General features: G+C 36.0%; 4 long non-coding RNA genes across 6 annotated transcripts; 3 read left to right on the top strand and 1 right to left on the bottom strand.

Annotated features, from left to right (window-relative positions):
- Window positions 1–152: 152 nt before the first annotated feature.
- Window positions 153–6,592, bottom strand: LOC110008162 (uncharacterized). Of its 2 annotated transcripts, none has more exons than XR_016060098.1 (2): window positions 707–6,592; window positions 153–383 (listed from the first exon to the last, which is right to left on the bottom strand). It is a non-coding gene; the product is annotated as an uncharacterized LOC110008162 (long non-coding RNA). The 2 variants fall into 2 exon arrangements; XR_002282769.2 differs by having other exon boundaries at window positions 2,500–6,592.
- A 5,150-nt stretch (window positions 6,593–11,742) lies between these two features.
- Window positions 11,743–17,588, top strand: LOC105421489 (uncharacterized). 2 transcript variants are annotated; one of them, XR_967032.3, is made up of 2 exons: window positions 11,743–12,299; window positions 17,183–17,588. It is a non-coding gene; the product is annotated as an uncharacterized LOC105421489 (long non-coding RNA). The 2 variants fall into 2 exon arrangements; XR_016061230.1 differs by having other exon boundaries at window positions 11,744–12,299; window positions 17,218–17,588.
- On the top strand, window positions 13,990–15,114 carry LOC148781014 (uncharacterized). Its single transcript, XR_016061232.1, has 2 exons — window positions 13,990–14,094; window positions 14,523–15,114. It is a non-coding gene; the product is annotated as an uncharacterized LOC148781014 (long non-coding RNA).
- Window positions 15,212–16,445, top strand: LOC148781013 (uncharacterized). The gene is made up of 2 exons (XR_016061231.1): window positions 15,212–15,572; window positions 15,658–16,445. It is a non-coding gene; the product is annotated as an uncharacterized LOC148781013 (long non-coding RNA).
- Window positions 17,589–18,395: the final 807 nt, after the last annotated feature.

Here is an 18,395-nt window from a genome sequence, read left to right as displayed (position 1 = left end):
CCCAAGCCCACCGCGAGGACAATAGGGTATGGGGTCGTGACCATAGGTAGCGATAGCCACTCAGGTGTAGTGTGCTTAACGCTTTTATATTGAATGAATCAAAGCCAACCATGAAATAAAAGAAAACCAAACGCAACACACACGACCATGAATTAATGGACAAACAAGTCCCACAAATTTCATATGATAGTCCCAAAACGATGAATACAAATGGGTCCAAGGCACAAAAGACCCAATCAACAAGACATAATTCCAATACAAAGTGGTCTATAAGGCCAAACTACTACTAAAACATACAAGTAAAAAGAGCTTCCTTAGGAAGGGAATGCGATGCTCCAGTTGCGATCACCAGAACGCCCTTCCTCAACCCGACAGCTTTCACTCTACATAGAGGAAAGTTAAAAGAGTGAGGTGTAATGCCCAGTAAGTAGATCAAGGTACCATAATTTTTGCCTACACATTTTATCTCATAACAATACTTAGGGTGTTAGGCAAATCTTACTAAACATGAAGCCATTTGTCAAAATCATACTTACCTATGTGTCATGCATGATTCATTTCATAAGGGAGCAATAACAAATCAGATTAATCAGATATGATATGAATCAGAAATCGATCAAATCATTCAAACATCTTAACAGATCAACATAATTAGGCATGCATAAACAAGATCAACAAATACTAACTAACTCGCTCCCTGACTCACCTACTCTCGAAATAGAAGCCCTATCCATCAGGCCAATCAAATCTCGATGCTTAGAACTTCTACCATCTCATCAGGAGGGAAGCACCACTAACAGAGTATTCCGTTATGTAGTGCGTTACATACACACACACACAGTCCTCGACGCGCTTTGGGGCTTTTGATAGGCGGTGGCCTTGCAAAATGCGACCCTCTCATGTGCTCTTCCAGCAAGAGAGTTTTACACTATCAAAGAGGTCCCAATAGATATTTCCTCAATAGATTTTGAGGGGCGCGACACTCCCAAACATTCACATCCTACCTCCCCTTCCTATCATGGAGAGTCAGGGAAAGATCGCAGTTGCCGGCACCATCATTCACATAGTAGGTGCCCTTCCCTTCAGGCAGCTGCCAACACCATCATTCACACAGTAGCTGCCCATCCACATCACAGAGCATGTTCCCATCGGCACATAACATACCATAAACAACATAATACGATGAGTACACATAGAATGTGCCCATCCCATATTAGGCAGCTGTAGGCACCATCATTCACACAGTAAGTGCCCATCCCATACAGACAACTGCCGGTACCATCATTCACACAGTAGGTGCCCATCCCATACAGACAACTGCCGACACCATCATTCACACAGTAGGTGCCCATACACATATCAATAGCATAAGATCTCAGCTGCCCGCACCCTCATTCACACAGTAGGTGCCCAACCACATATCACATAAGGAGCATGTTATACATACTCACATGAAGCATCAACATGTCTAAGGCATGCTATGCGTATAATCATATTATCATGCTCATTAGCTCAAGAGACATCATCATATCAATATCATACAAATGCAAGAGACATCACTATATCATATCATCATGCAGATTAGCTCAAGAGACATCATCATGTCAATATTATACAATATACAAATGCAAGATACGTCACTATGTCATATCATCATGCATATTAGCTCAAGAGACATCATCATGTTAATATCATGTAATATACCGATGCAAGAGACATCACTATGTCATATCATCATGTCAATATCATGTTGTATATCAAGGAAATAGACATCACAATATTGTCTTTCTAGTTTTTCAATATGAATATAGTTCACTTTTAAAGGCATATCATGAGATTCAAAGATCATTTAAACTTGAAATCAGTTTCATGACAATCTAGGCTTATGAAAAAGCAACTTTCGTATAGGGTGTAACCCTAAATAGGGGTCTCAAGTTTGTCAAACTGTTTGATGTTCTTGGGTGAAGTTTCTATTTGCACTGTAGAAAATCCAATGTGACACCCTAATAGAAAAATGACCGTAACTTTCAGACCACAGAAAATTTTATCATGATTCCCAAACTAATTTCAAAATAAATTAATATATCTATCATTTCGAAGTAGTTTGACTTCATTGTAGCATATTTTGATTTGTGAAAAACTTCACACAAAAACATGTTAAATCCCTGGAATTTCACTTCATAAATCTGGCATGCTTTAGAAAAAGGTTAATAACTTTCAAATTAAATGAGATATTAACAAGAGGTATTTTCTATGCTGAAATAGTTTCAATGCGCTATTGACCCACCAAAATTCATCATCTAATGCATGCTTTAAGATACCCTAATGATCTCTCAAACATGTGCTATAATTTTGGAAAACAGAATACTCTTTAGAAGGATTTCAGTAGCAACCGCACTCACACTCACACCCATACTCATACATGAGTTTCATATTTTGATTAGATAAGGAAACCTGCATTAACATAAGCATGAAGCCTTAGAAACTAGATCCACTTACCTATTCCAATCGAAATTCCAAAGTGTTCCACCGACTTCACCTTGACTGTCAAGTTTCAATAGGTTGGGTCCAAGCTTAAGGGATTAAGGCTTGGGGAGGTCAAATGATTAAGGGGTGAGAAGGAGAACATGGATGAGAGAGAGGGGGCAGTGAGGAGAGAGATAGAAAACCTCAATTCTTGAGTGAGTGGGGAGTATAAATAAGCATGGATGGTAGAATCATACATGTGTCACATGACACTCATGCATGAAGAGAGAGAGCAAGCATGGGAAATACAATGATGGGGTAGAAGCATGCATGTGTCACCTGGAACTCATGCATGAACAGAGAGAGATAATAAGCACGTGAAACACAATGATAGGGTGGAAGCATGCATGTGTCACATGACACTCATGCATGAAGAGAACGAGCAACCATGAGAGAGAAGAAGCACCCCTAGACCACTATACACCACCTGCGCTCAGCAGCGCACTTAGTTGTCTGCGCTCTCAACACGCGTCCATCTACTCACGCTCGCCAGCGCGCTCATCCATTCGCGCTCTCAGCAGTGTACCTATCTGCCCGCGCTCTAATGCAAACTCGTCTACCCCTGTATGAGCTCTAACGCACACTAGTGCGCACTCGCCTACACACGCACAATTCCATACTTAACCATCACCTTCAGAACGTCCTAGTCCTTACATAGAGGAATCTCGAAGGGAATTAGGTGGAAGAGCTATTAAGAATGGGAGGGATTCGAAGAAGAGGAGGAGAGTGAGCAGGGAGGAGTTCATGGATAGAGACCATCCCCCAAAAGCACCATCCAACTCTCACACAAACCCCTTAGAAATTGTATTTGACTATTGTAGATACCTCATCCCTAGTTGATGAAATTCCAGGAAACCGAAGACCTGGGAACCATAGGAACCTTAAATCCATTCCAGAACCATAGGCCTTAGGATCACCAGATACCTCATAAATCAATCCGTACATAATTCTGACACCTAGAACCTTGAAACCTAGCACCCTGAAGCCCAATCCTCATAGACCCCTCAATAATAAGTCTCTTGGGTCCAAAATGGATTTTAAATGAACATAGAGATCACAAGCTTTTCGACAGCTCAAGAATCGATCAAATACGATGCATGATTTGAAAGTTGTGGCCATGGGAGATTTGTTTGAAAAAATGATAGTTTAGTCCGAGGCGTCAAGACCACCAATGCCCAAGCTAGGACAACAAACGATCGAGCGCTAGAGGTGCCAACTCTTGATTCAAGGCTGGTGATAGCAGAGGCCACGACATCAGGACCACCAACTCTGGTGTCAAGACCACCAACACCCAAGCTAGGACATCAAATGTTGAAGCGATGGAGACGACATTGCTGGAGTAAGGGCTGGCAATGCCAAAGACCATGACATCAGGACCATCAACGCTAGCGTTAAAACCACCAATGTCCAAGCCAGGATAGCAAACGCCCATGCATTAGAGATGTTAACGCCAAAGTCAAGGTCGGCGACACCGGAGACCACAACACCAGGACCATCAATGCTGGCATCAAGACAGTTAACGCAACCGTAAAAGGGCTACACCACGGGGCTAGAGCCCCCAATGCCCATGTTAGGACCACCGATGCCACATGCCTTCCGTTATCCATAGTATAAACAAATCATTCGCCAAAAGTTGGGTCTGAAATCCCAATGGAAACATCATAATTGCACTGATATTAGGGATGCTAATGCCTGAGTCAGGGGTGGCAACGCTGTCAGCAACAATGTATCGAAATGATTGGCCTGAACCACTGACCTGAGGACCCATAGGAAGACAAGGGCCGAAGCCTCACGTGAACTTAGCGTCAGTGGCGGTCAAGTTGATGTTGGTGGTGCCAACGCTAGCAACTGGACAACCCTGACATGTGTGGAACAATATTTTTATTAGATGAGGTAGTGCAAATAATTGAAAAAAGAATGATTAGGCTTGGAGTTGGTGGTGTTAACGCTTGAGTCAAGGGTGACAACACTAGCAAAAGTTAGCCCCATACACCTTCGAAACATTGTTTCCATTAAATAGGAAGGACCAATTATTGAAAATGAAATCATTAAGGCTGGTGTAGGTGGTGCCCACTCCCGTGTTTGCAGTGACAACACTAGTGAAAGAACATTAGAGTCGCGTGAGTGGCAACAACACTAGCATCAGTGGTGGTGACATTGTCTATAAGCAACCCCAATCATAAGTTATCCACCAGATTAATGCTTTCACTGATGAAAGGAAGCGTGTTATGCACGACGTTATAATCGTCGATATTGTTGAAACTATTGACATGACTTCAAAATGATTAAAGGCACTAAAGTCGTGGCGTTGCTGGTGCTAACTTGGGCATTGCCATCGCTCTATAAATAGATGGTTCAGATTGAATCAAAATTTTTGTGCCACTATTGAAGGGGCCTTTGTTTATAAATAGGAGCCTTAGTCTTCGTTTTTGGATCAGTGGAGAGACTTTGAACCCTAGCTGAAATTGTGCTGCACTTGACACTCCACCCCAGATCTTGGAAAACCTAAGCCCGAGCCTTAAGCCTGACATCCTTAAATCCTAATCCCAATACCCACATGCCCTAATTTCCCTGATACCGATATGTCCTATCCGACAGACTTTGACGGACCGAAAAAGTTGGCACACCAAGTACGATTCTGAACTGACCTCTAACTCCGGGTGCTGGGCCTAGGGGCTCAGCTTGAGGTTAGCTTTCTTTCCTTATTTTCATTATACTTCTGATCTATTTCCAAATCCTTTTCTAGCATCCCCCTCTTTTATCAGAAAACTCTTTTCTAGACCTTCTCGCGGATTCTCGGTTTCCTTGCCCCTCAAGGCCGGCATTACTGAAAATCCATATGAGAGCCGTCTAACGACCAGTTACCCAACGGGTCCAAAGAGTCCTAGACCTGTACCCATATCTGGGGTATGGATTAGGACCCAAGACCCAGACCCTTACCCTAGACAAAAAATGAGCATATCCCTTTTTTTTAATGCATAATTCTGTAAAAAACTCCTAATTTTTGTTAATGCAGCTTCTTTAATGGAGAGAAAGTTCCAAAAAAATACCACATTAAAAATCCAAAAACGAAAGTACGAAAATCAAATAAAAAGTTGCCATTTTTGCTGATCTTCTACGGAGCATCAAGATGCAAAAAAAGAGAGCGTGAAAATCAAATAAAACCTTTCCATTTTTGCTAATCTTTCACCAACTATCAATATGCAAAAAAAGCGCATGAAAATCAAATAAAAACTTGCCATTTTTGCTGATCTTCCACGAAGCATCAAGATACAAAAAAAAAGCACGAAAATCAAATAACAACTTGCCATTTTTGCTAATCTTCCAACAAGCATCAAGATGCAAAAAAAGAAAGCACAAAAATCAAATAAAAACTTAGTCGTTTTTGCTGATCTTCCATCAAGCATCAATATGCAAAAAAAGAATGCACGAAAATCAAATAAAAACTTGTCATTTTTGCTCTTCCTCCACCGAGCGTCAAGATATAAAAAAAGAATGAACGAAAATCAAATAAAAACTTTATCATTTTTGCTGATCTTCAGCCGACCATCAAGATACAAAAAAAGAATGCACAAAAATAAAAATAAAAAACTTACCGTTTTTGCTCTTATTCCACCGAGCATCAAGATGCAAAAAACAAATGCATAAAAATCAAATAAAAACTTGCCATTTTTGTTGATATTTCATTGAGCACCAAGATGCAAAAAATAATGTACGAAAATAAAATAAAAAACTTATCATTTTTGCTGATCAAAGATCCAGTTCGGAAGACAAATAGGGTTTGGCGGGTCATAGGGGAAGATAAACAGAGGGAGAGAGCGAGAGAGAGTTGAGAACTCACAGTTGCCGGGGAAGAGAGAGAGAGAAAGAGATAGAAGAGATAGAGTTGGGTTTTTGCAAAGGAAGAGAGAGAGATGAGAGACAGAGTTGGGCTTTTACAGGGGAAGAGAGAAAGAGAGAGAGTTGGGGTTTTGCAGAGGAAAATAGAGAGAAAAAACAAATAGGGATTTCGAATGGGAGAGAAATAAGTTTGGAAGGGAGAGAGTGAGCGAAGAGAAACACAATATATATATATATATATATACTACAAAATGCCTATGAGCGAAAATGAATAGTATTTTGGCCCATAAGGCTCGGTACCATTTGATTTTTTCGAACAGCATGAATTAAAGGATCGCTACAAACACAGCATGTATGTTGCAGTATTTTTTCACACAAAAAAATATAGGTAACCACCATGGCTTCCATAAATCCGTGATGGTTTTTAAGGTAAAACTACTACGAACATAACATATCCATGGCAGGGCGAAATACTATTTAATTTCGCCTATAGGCGTTTTTTTTAAAGTTTATATATATATATATATATATATATATAAAATCTTCCCTATAGGCGAAAATAAACAGTGATTTCTCCTACTCTCATCAACGTCCAAAGTTCATCGCACGGTCACGATTGTCCGCTAGTGTTTCAATTTTTATGTTTTTCTACAGATCAAAATGATCTAAAATTTGGAGCGTGTGTACATTTTAGTGAGGCGCACCTAATAAAAATATAAAAAAATAATTCTCGAAAAACAATTTGATCAAAATACCCCAAAATATTTTGGGGGTATTTTAGTCAATGGTTTCCTGTAAAATATTTTTCTAATATTTTTTATTGATTCGCCTAGTTTTTATGAATACACACTCCAAATTTCAAGTCAGTCTGATTTGTAGAAAAAAATGAAAAATAAAACATTACCGGACAATCGTGACCTTGCGATGAACTTTGGACGGTGATGAGGATAAGCGAATTCATCGTTCATTTTTACCTATAGGTGATTTTGTAGTATCTTTCATATATATATATATATATATATATATAGTGTCAGCCCACAGGCTGACTGCTACAGTATTAGCCAATGGCCCAGATTGAATATGGGTCCGATCCAATGGTCACAACCTCATTTCGTATTTGAATTTTCATATCGTTCTACAAATCCAAATCACTTGAAATTTTAGGCATTGATTCTTCTCATAAAGGGGCACCTAATAAAAATAAGAAAAAATAATTCACAAAATAAAAATTGACCAAAATACCCAAAAATATTTTGGGAGTATTTTGGTCAATTTTTATTTTGTGAATTATTTTTTTATTTTTATTAGATTCTCCTATTTTTAAATAATAGAAACTCAAAATTACAAGTGATCTGGAATTGTAAAAAAAATAAATGGAAATTTAAATATGAAATGAGGTCATGATCATTGGATCGGGCCCATATTCAATCTGAGCAGTTGGCTGGCACTGTAACAATATATATATATATATATATATATATATATATATATATATATATATATATATATATATATATATATATATATATATATATATATATATATATATATATATATATATATATAGTGTCAGCCCACAGGCTGACTGTTACAATGTTAGCCAATGGCACATATTGAATATGGGTCCGATCCAATGGTCACAATCTCATTTCGTATTTGAATTTTCATATCGTTCTACAAATCCAGATCACTTGAAATTTTAGGCATTGATTCTTCTCATAAAGGTGCACCTAATAAAAATATAAAAAAATAATTCACAAAATATAAATTGACCAAAATACCCAAAAATATTTTGGGGGTATTTTGGTCAATTTTTATTTTGTGAATTATTTTTTTATTTTTATTAGATTCTCCTATTTTTAAATAATAGAAACTCAAAATTACAAGTGATCTGGAGTTGTAAAAAAAATAAATGAAAATTTAAATATGAAATGAGGTCGTGATCATTGGATCGAGCCCATATTCAATCTGAGCAGTTGGCTGGCATTGTAACAATATATATATATATATATATATATATATATATATATATATATATATATATATATATATATATATATATATATATGTGTGTGTGTGTGTGTGTGTGTGTGTGTGTGTGTGTGTGTGTGTGTGTGTGTGTGAAATAATCTAAACTTCACAACCCTTCAAATTACAAAGGTTAAAGATATAGAGAGTTGTGAAAGGTGGATTTACTATTTTTGCAGTTTATTTTTTTTAAAAAAGTTACTTTTTGAGATATCTTCATCATTAAGTATGTGAAAATTTGTAAATATTACTATATGACAAAGGGTACTTTTGTCACCTCTATAAGAGGTAAAGTTGAAATTTTTACTAAAAGACAAGAGCACTCTTTAAATAAAATTCTCAGACGCTAACTTTGAAAATGGCATTATACTTTTGTAAAAATTTCAAAATTGCCTTTGATTAATAGTTAAGTTACATATTAAAATAATTTTCTAAACACAAAGTAATCAACTTTTTGAGATATACACCCATCACAACCCCTTCTAACTTTAACCATTGTATTTTGAGGGGTTGTTAACTCTAGACAAATCATATATATATATATATATATATATATATCTATAACTCAAATCGGTGCTCGTTGGTTCTCACAACCACTTTTATACTTTGACTCACTTTATCTATAAGTAGGTGTGGGGCTTGCGTAATGTAGTTAAGGCTGAATTGAAGTTGCTTTGAAGAGCTACTGAAATACCAAAGGCGAACAACGAACAGGACTTCTAGGCCAAGGCGTCTGGCAGAATGATTGGCCTCCTACACTGGAAGCGAGACAAAATGGGTGAGCTTCTAGTATGTAGGCATTTTGAATGGAGGGTTAAGATTACCCCAATCACAATGTTATGTCTCTACACTATTTTATTTTTAATTTTTTTTTCTATAAACTATTTTGACACCAAATTTAGGACATCTATTCTTCTATTACACTCGCACTAGCAAAAAATATAAATGACCAAAATACCTCTGAAAGATTCAAGGGGTATTTTGGTCATTATATTTTATCAAAAATTTATTTTTAATATTTTTTAGAGGTGCACCCCCAATGAGAAGATGGTTATACAATTTGTATAAAAAAAGCTAAAAATAAAATACTTTAAGACATCAGATCTAAGATCAAACGGTGAGTGGCTTTCTTGATCAAAATTGGACGGCTAGATGCTAGGGGGAGGATATAACTTGTATGCTGTAGGGGAAGCATAGAAACCTTTCCGAAAAAGAGAGGGGAGAGGAAAGACTAGATAAACAAAAAAAAAAAGAGACACTAAGGGAATCAAGAGCATGTTTGGGTATCTCCAGGATAGTCCAATCCAGATTATGAGTGGAAACCACAATTTGGGTAGCATTAATGGTAGGAATAAGCCTATCCTGCAGATTGCATTATCTGCCCCAGTGTTTAAAAAAACGCCGAGTCGAACCGGACTCGCCCCGGTTCGACTCGGAATCGCCATGGACGGATTGAATCGGTGAAAAAACCGGGAATCGTCCGGTTCTAGAGAGAACCGGACGATTCTGCACAGTGACTCGCGATTCACTGTACGGAATGGGCGAGTCCCGTATGGAATTTTTTTTTTTTTTGTAATCCATGATAGATTTTTTTGTAATACTTGATCGATTTTTTTGTAATCCATGATCGAATTGTTTTTTTTTTTTTTTTTGTAATCCATGATCGAATTTTTTGTTTTTGTAACCCATGATAGAATTTTTTGTAATCCATGATTGAATTTTTTGTAATCCATGATCGAAATGTTTGTTTTTTTTTCTTGTAATCCATGATCGAATTTTTTGTTTTTTTTTGTAACCCATGATAGAATTTTTTGTAATCCATGATTGAATGTTTTGTAATCCATGATCGAAATGTTTGTTTTTTTTTTGTAATCCATGATCGAAATGTTTGTTTTTTTTTTTGTAATCCATGATCGAATTTTTTGTAACCCATGATAGAGTTTTTTGTAATCCATGATTGAATTTTTTGTAATCCATGATTGAATTGTTTTTTTCTTTTTTTGTAATCCACGATCGAATTTTTTGTTTTTTTTTGTTTGTTTTTTTTTTGTAATCCATGATTGAATTTTATGTAATCCATGATCGAATTTTATGTAATCCATGATCGAATTTTTTGTAATCCATGATAGAATTTTTTGTAATCCATGATCGAATTTTTTGTAATCCATGATCGAAATGTTTGTTTTTTTTTCTTGTAATCCATGATTGAATTTTTTGTTTTTTTGTTTTTTTTGTAACCCATGATAGAATTTTTTGTAATCCATGATTGAATTTTTTGTAATCCATGATCGAATTGTTTTTTTCTTTTTTTGTAATCCACGATGGAATTTTTTGTTTTTTTAAGTTTTTTTTTTTTTTTTGTAATCCATGATCGAATTTTATGTAATCCATGATCGAATTTTTTGTAATCCACGATCGAATTTTTTGTAATCCATGATCGAATTTTTGGTAATCCATGATTGAATTTTTTGAAAATTTGTGATTTTTTTTTTTAAATCCATGATCGAATTTTTTTTTTGTAATCCATGATAGAATTTTTTGAAAATTTGTGATTTTTTTTTTTAATTCATGATCGAATTTTTTTTGTAATCCATGATAGAATTTTTTTGAAAATTTGTTAATATTTTTTTTAATCCATATTATTCAAAGAGAAAATGAGAGAGATGATGATTCTGAGGCCACCCTATCCCAACGATATTATTCACATATCGAGTCCCAACAACAACAGTGTAGGGATGAGCACGACAGTGCAGGTGAGCATGAAGGATGAACAAGCTTCGAGGATTTTGGATTGAGAACACAACAAAACACTAACACTCAGGGATTTGGGAATAGTCAGACGCCTGCTAATATCGATGATTCGTTTTTAGATCAAATCAATGAATTGTTAAACGAATTCAATCAATGGCACCAGCGTGATCAAGAAGAACAATAACGTCGTCTATTATTTTATTTTTAGATCATATATTACTAATTTTATTCTTTATTGTAGTCCATGTATATTGATATACTTATTCCATGATAATTCTATGTTTATCCTTTTGTGTGATGTAAATTAAATGCTGAATGGCAGTTCATGCAGGGAAAGAACATATCAATATTCGCATATTCATTCAAAAACATGAAAATTCTTAATGTAGTACCCTCATTTTTTATTGAATTCCTAAAAAATAATATTTATAATGAATTTTAATAATTTTTTCGGATTTTTTTTAAGTTTTATTCCGACCGATTCACCCTATTTTCGATCCAGATAGCCGATTCGTCGATCCGGATCGATTTTTTGGATGCCCAATCCGGGTCACCGATCCGTTTTTTAAACCATTGATCTGCCCTTTTAACACAAAAAGTTGGATTCGACTAACAGGGCACTTTGGCTTTTTTTCGGAGAGGCTTATTCATGGAGCCTCAGTCAGAGCCAAAAAAAAAAAAAAAGTATAATCGGCATTTTAATCACACGTTGAGGTCCCCGAATCTCGTTGAAGAAAAAACCTTAGCTATAAAGCTTTCCCTTGCCTCTCTCTAACCTTTGCAACTCTCTGTCAACCTCTCATCTCTCTCTAGCCTTTGTAACGATCACTCTCTCAACCTCTTGCCCCGCTCTCTCTCCCCCTCTCTATCTTCATCTGGATAGACTTCCCCTTCTCTCTCTAATAAGCCCTCTTTTTCTGGTTAAACCCCGCTATCTCACTCTCTCTATCGTTAAACCTCACCTTTCCAAAGCCAAAAGCTTCCTCTCCTACAACCCTCAAAATTCAGATATCTCAAAATCTGAACATAGTCCCTCTCAAGGAAACCGTGTCTGCCCTAATCTCCAAGCTTGCAGATAGTCCGTACAAGGTTCAAGATATTTCTTACTAATCAAACCAAAGAACACTCCATCATGCCAACCCCTCAAGCATTAGGTGCTCTTTTCATTTTTCTATTTTTGTTGTGAGATTTGAACGGATATTGTACTATTTTTGTATTTTTTTTTGTGATGTTATGCTGGCTGCAACTTTTTGGTGTTTTTGTACTTATTATCGTATTTCTTTTAGTCTTTGCAGTGATATTGTAGGCTTTTTGGTGATATTGTATTGATTGGTAACTTGCTTTTGGTTATATGCAATTAATTTCTATCTTTATTGTACTTGATATTGGAATGCCATAGATACCATACAAGGATTTGAGCTCTCGAAGACAATGTTCTCAATCTTTATGTAGATTTACCATTCAAATTTCTATTGAGTTATTAGGATAAGGTGTTATAAGTAGCATAATTGCATCATAAGGAACCATACTTAAAATTGTAATGTCACCATGTAGTTTACAATAAGCATCTGTGACTTACTCAGAGAAGTTAGTATAAGTAGCATATCTCTTGCATTGGAGACACCTGTATGGATATAATGACTGGTTTTCGTAGTAGGTACTTATTTCTAAGTTATGCTTATCACAAGTGAAAGTTGGAGTAGGATATTACTGCACTTGGATCTACAAAATGAAAAATTTATGTATCCTTAGTAGAGCATATAGTACGTTTGTGCATGCTGTATATATGGACAGAAAGCAAAATTCTTTCTATTGGAAGTTGGTTGGTTTTAAGTGAACATACAAACAGTAATTTATGCTCTAAATGTCCTCCATATAATTGTTGTAATTATAGATGCTGATTTTTTGCTCATGATTCTTGTCATATTTCACTTGGGACAGTACTTGTTAGATGAATATAGTTGTGCCTTTTGCCGGTTCAAAATTAAAACTGTCTCCTAACATTGACATTATATTAGGCTATTGTGAATTTGTTTTGTATGTGCAAGTGTTTCCAAATGAAAAACGTCCTAATTCTTAGCAAGCCACTCTGATTGTGTGCTTGTTATAAATATGGACAAAAAACAAATTCCTTCAATTGGAAATTGGTGGTATTTAGGTGGATATAGAGATAGCAATGTATATCCATTAAGGTCCTCCATAAATATTAAGTTGATTGTAAAGGTCCTCCATACATGTTAAGTTGATTGTTGATCATGATATCTTGTGCTCATAATAGATATCTTATTGCTCTTGGATTTTTGTCCCAAACATCAAAGAATTGAGTGTTAACGTCAAACAATTTTGATGTTTTTTTTTGTTGTATGATGCATGCAAATCTTATAATTGTTCTTGTTTCAATAGTTTCTAGTTTGTTCCAAATGAAGTTTAAATGGCGAATATCTTTGTGTTTATAGAAATTAGGGAGTACATATTATTTGTGCCAGAGGGCAATGGATGAGGCTGATGAACAACAAAGGAAGAGGAAAATGATAGCTATTTATATTGCAACTTTATGTGTGGTATCTATAGTTCTAGCTACTTGTAGTCATAGACAAAAGGGTCCACTACGTAGGTCATTGGATACCAGATACCACCTCAAAATAATAAATAGAGAGGTAGATTATCGGGACCAACTTCGTATGAGTAGGGATGCGTTCTTCAGCCTATGAAATATCCTTGGAAAAATGAAAAAGACAAATGACAAGATGGGAGTATCACTAGATAAACAACTAGTGATGTTCCCACATACTCTGAATCATAACTTGAAGAATCGCAAGATCAATCATGATTTTGGCTGTTCAGGGGAGACTGTTAGCTGACACTTCAACCGAGTTTGGAAGCATGCACAGACCTTCATAGGGATTTCATTAAACCTCCAGAGACGATGATACCACCCTATATTTTAAGGTATTTTTAACATATTCTTACGATGTCATTCTGTTATTAATTAGTGTATAGTCATATGAACTTGAAATTGCTTGCTTGTTCCTTTTGAAATTTTTAATACTATATCAGAGCAATTAATGGTACTCCTATCCTAGCCACTATTTCCTGTGCATTGAAAGGCACATATTGAAATTGAGAGGGATTCATATCTCATAATGTGATAGGTATATGTCCTCGCCGGTTGGGAAGGGTTAGCATCAGATTCTCGTATTTTGTATTCTTCTTTATCAAATGCTGACCCACTTAGAGTTCCTTCAGATAAAAATATATTGGCATTACTAATTGACCCAACACACCTATACATCCACATAGCCATATAATGAGCTAATAAATATGGTGTTTTTGTAGGAAATTCTAACTACTAAATACAAAGTACCCAAATGCTGCAGGATTTCTATCCCCCTATCGTTTAACTCACTATCACTTGGTGATTTCTGTGGTAGTGACCATGGGAACCGAAACTACATGGAACTTTTCAATAAAAGACATTTCTCTTTAAGAAATGCTATAGAACGAGCCTTTAGAGTCTTAAGAAATTGATTTTCGTTATTGAAAGTCGCGGCTACATACGCATTGAAGATACAACTGAAGATACTCATAGCTTGTTTCATATTGCACAACTTTATCATGGGTATTGATAGTACTCATCCAGACGATGAGATGGAGGTCCTCTGAGACAGTGATGATGGTGTTAATGTACCGACATTCAGAGGCTTTGGGAGGAGTCAAAGCGATAGGGATGAATGGTTTGAATTTCGAGAAGAAATTGCGAAGAGCATGTGGGAAAAATATAGGCATCGTGGTGCCTAGAGTATGTATTTTTCCCTTGAATGTATGAAATGTTATGTTGAACTATGCCTGAAGACACATACTTGGTTTATGTATGCATCTTTATTTGTTTTATTATGTTATGGATACTGATGAAGTGTATGTTGAAGATTGTGTATTGAAATAGATTTTAATATATAAACAATGAGGAAATTCATGTGTTACATTGATTTAGTCTTAATATTCTATGGGATAGTGTATGAAGGTTGTGACTGCTCGTTTTGGTAGTATGTATGTATTTTTATGATAGCTTTTATTATACTAAGTATAGATAATGATGTGGTGGAGACACAATTAGCCTCTTCGAAGGCCAAAAGGTTGATGTAGACGAAGAAAATTGAGATAACATTATTGAATATCCTATCCGAAATGACTTTGGAGGCCAATAAACTAGCAAAGATTTTAAACCCCTACACTGAGCCGCTGCCGAATGGGAGTTCTTAAAGACACCTGGAATGGATATTACAAGGGACCAATTCAAGAATAAATTGAAGACCTGAAAGATTAATTACTTGATAGTTAGGGAAATCAAGAATCAAAGTGGTTTTGGGTGGGACAGTATCAGGCACCATATGTTTGTTAATGATGACGTGTGTGATACCTATGTTGATGTGAGTAATTTTGTTTTTAACATTTTAGTTGTTTTTTATGTTGCCTAAAAAACATGTACTAATATCTCACACCTTACCAATACAGAATCATCTAGATGCTAAAGGCTGGAAAGAAAAGCCATTCCCTTATTACGATGCACTTAACATAATCATCAACAAAGAAGTTGCTACAAGATCTAGTGCCAGAACCCTGTCAATGTTAGCACAAGAGAGTCAAGAATAAAGCCATGCCCCAATTGGAACAAATGATATATCGATGAGGGATTTAGGTATCAATATAGATGATGTGCCGGATGAGGAGGAGGATGTACTTAAATCAGCGATACAGTCATGTCCATTAGGCAGAGTGCCCAGGACTGCAGTTGTTGGGCCAAATAAGAAGATGACACTAACCGACTCCATTGACGTCATGGCGGAGGCCATAGACAATCTGGGGGTGATGATGAATAAATAAGCAAGCAATCCACTCACAGCTCAGGTCGGCGAGGCCATAGACAAGATCTGGGGGCTCACACCTACAACTAGAATGACTGCAGTTAAGGAAATTGTCAAAGATGCGGATGTGACAACATAATTCTTAAATATGAGTGAAGAGGATAGAGGATAATATGTTCTTGATGTGTGTGGTGTGCATGGCTGATCACCATCTCCATAGATGCACTAGTGCTCTTTAATTCCCCCATTACTGTGTCCTCAATACTTCACTTGATGATGGGCTAATAACTTCTACTTTTGGTTGAAATGCCCAATGTTGGATGGCCATAGTGTAATTGTTTTTTAAGTTGAATTTGGTGATGGAGAATTACATATGTTTTTGTTTGATGGGTTATTAACTTCTAGTTTTGCTTGATCATAGTAGTGTTTGAAGGTTAATTTTTTCTGTTTGATATCATTGTGAGTGTTATTAATGATGGATTAGCTATGATGCTTTTTCTTGGATGATTTGATAGTATAAGAATGCTAAGCTTCTGATTGATTTAGGAAGACTTGTATTAAATCTGACTAAGCAAGATTGGTACCCAATATAACTGGTAAGGTTTGATTTCAGAGTTCTATTGAACCCTGGGTCAATCAGCCAATTAGAAAAAGCACCTCTTATGTACTTTGCTGATAGGCAACCTTCAAGAGAAGTGCGAACTGCGTTAAGACTCTTATTTACTCACTGACCCTTACTTTACACTTATACTTCTAAACAACCAATATGGTGAGTTTATAGTTATAGGCTGAATGAGTTCCATCTCAAGAATAATTTTAGAAATTTTTGTTAGCATATCCTTACTTGGGAATTGGATTTCGGAACATTGGAGAATCTGCTTGGAATTCGTTTGGGTTGAGTGATGTGCAGAAGTTCTATTCTTTGACTAATGTTGCACTACTTGAAATTAAGTAGTTCTATTCTTGACTAATGTTGTTTTGTCGGAGACAATAATGGTGCTAGTTTTCGTTGCTATGTTGATCTTTTCTAGTTTGGTATTGGCATGTGAAATACATGTTAACTTTGTTACTGTTTTGGTAACTAATTAATCTATTATGGAGGTAATCATCAGTGAGTGTATGTTTAAAATATGGCTTTAATGTTCCCCATGTGTATGCATTGCTCAATATTATAGAAAATTCCGAGAGTATATATTGGCCGCAACCCTAGGGTGCATATGACGTGGGCAGAAAACTCCAGACAAGTGGTAGGCTACTCAAATGCCATGCATTGCACCTGCCCCACTATAGAAGAGGCAGTAACACAATTTCAAGATTATCAAAGTCGCCATGGACGTGTAGTTGTTCCTACAAATGGGGGACCCATAGTTGGACCTACAAATAGGAGTGTATTTGAAGATAATCACATTCGTACAATGCTTATATGCATAATCATATTGTATTTTTCTTCTATTGTGAATTATTTTTCATTACTACTCTAAGCTAAACTAGATCTTGGTACAAACTAATTCTCCTTATCTCAATATGGACTTTGGAGTGTATTGTATGAAATAGGCGTGAATGTAAAAGTATTTTATTTCATTTATTCTTACACGCTTTAACAATTTATTGCATGTACTATAATTATTGTTATAGGTTATTCATCAATGAGGTTGCATGAATTGATAAACGTAGGCATACATTCAATATGTTTCTTAGGAATAACGTTTTCATTCATTAATGCATAAATATATTTGACATCAAATGTTATTAAAAATCCATGATCGTGATTCAAATTACTCTACCAAGTGGCGATATTTACATGCATATCAATTGGGCTCCCGAACAAAATCATGTTCGAAACCATGGTGGAAGTGGTTGAGAAAAAAGATAGATCAGAGCTCAGATACGAGAAAATTTCAAATCTGAGAAGAAACACTCATATCTAAAGCACATGCCTTAGATGTGTAGCAGAAAGCCCACAGATTTGCAGCCACAAGCACAAATATGAGGCTGAAATGAATCAAGATAAGAAATAGACGCCAGAAAAAGGACAATATATCGTCACTCATTGGAAAAGCCCGTAGGGTTACAAGTTGCTAGTGGTATCTCGTAGGTCGCCAAAGATCTCGTATGCAGGTTGCCTGTGGTCGCCGATGGTCACTAGTGGTCGCCTGTGGGCTAGATCCAACTGTATGTGAGGCGTGGCCCAACACCTTTCATATTTTTTTAAAATTAGATCTATTACTCTTTATAAAATTCTTATACATTCTAGTTATGATGTAGTTTATATAAGGCATGAATCTTAAAACAATCAAATACCCTTAAATCTTACATGAAGATGTAGTTCTAATGCTGAAAACTGTTATTATTGCATAAAAGTGGATATATTTTTTCCTAATTATAAAA

Source organism: Amborella trichopoda, chromosome 8, assembly GCF_054954075.1.
Source record: "Amborella trichopoda isolate Santa Cruz 75 chromosome 8, AtrichopodaSantaCruz75HAP2 v2.0, whole genome shotgun sequence".
NCBI classification, from domain to species: Eukaryota; Viridiplantae; Streptophyta; class Magnoliopsida; order Amborellales; family Amborellaceae; genus Amborella; species Amborella trichopoda.
The sequence above is the reverse complement of the archived record's forward strand: the minus strand, read 5'-3'. Positions and strand labels throughout refer to the sequence as shown.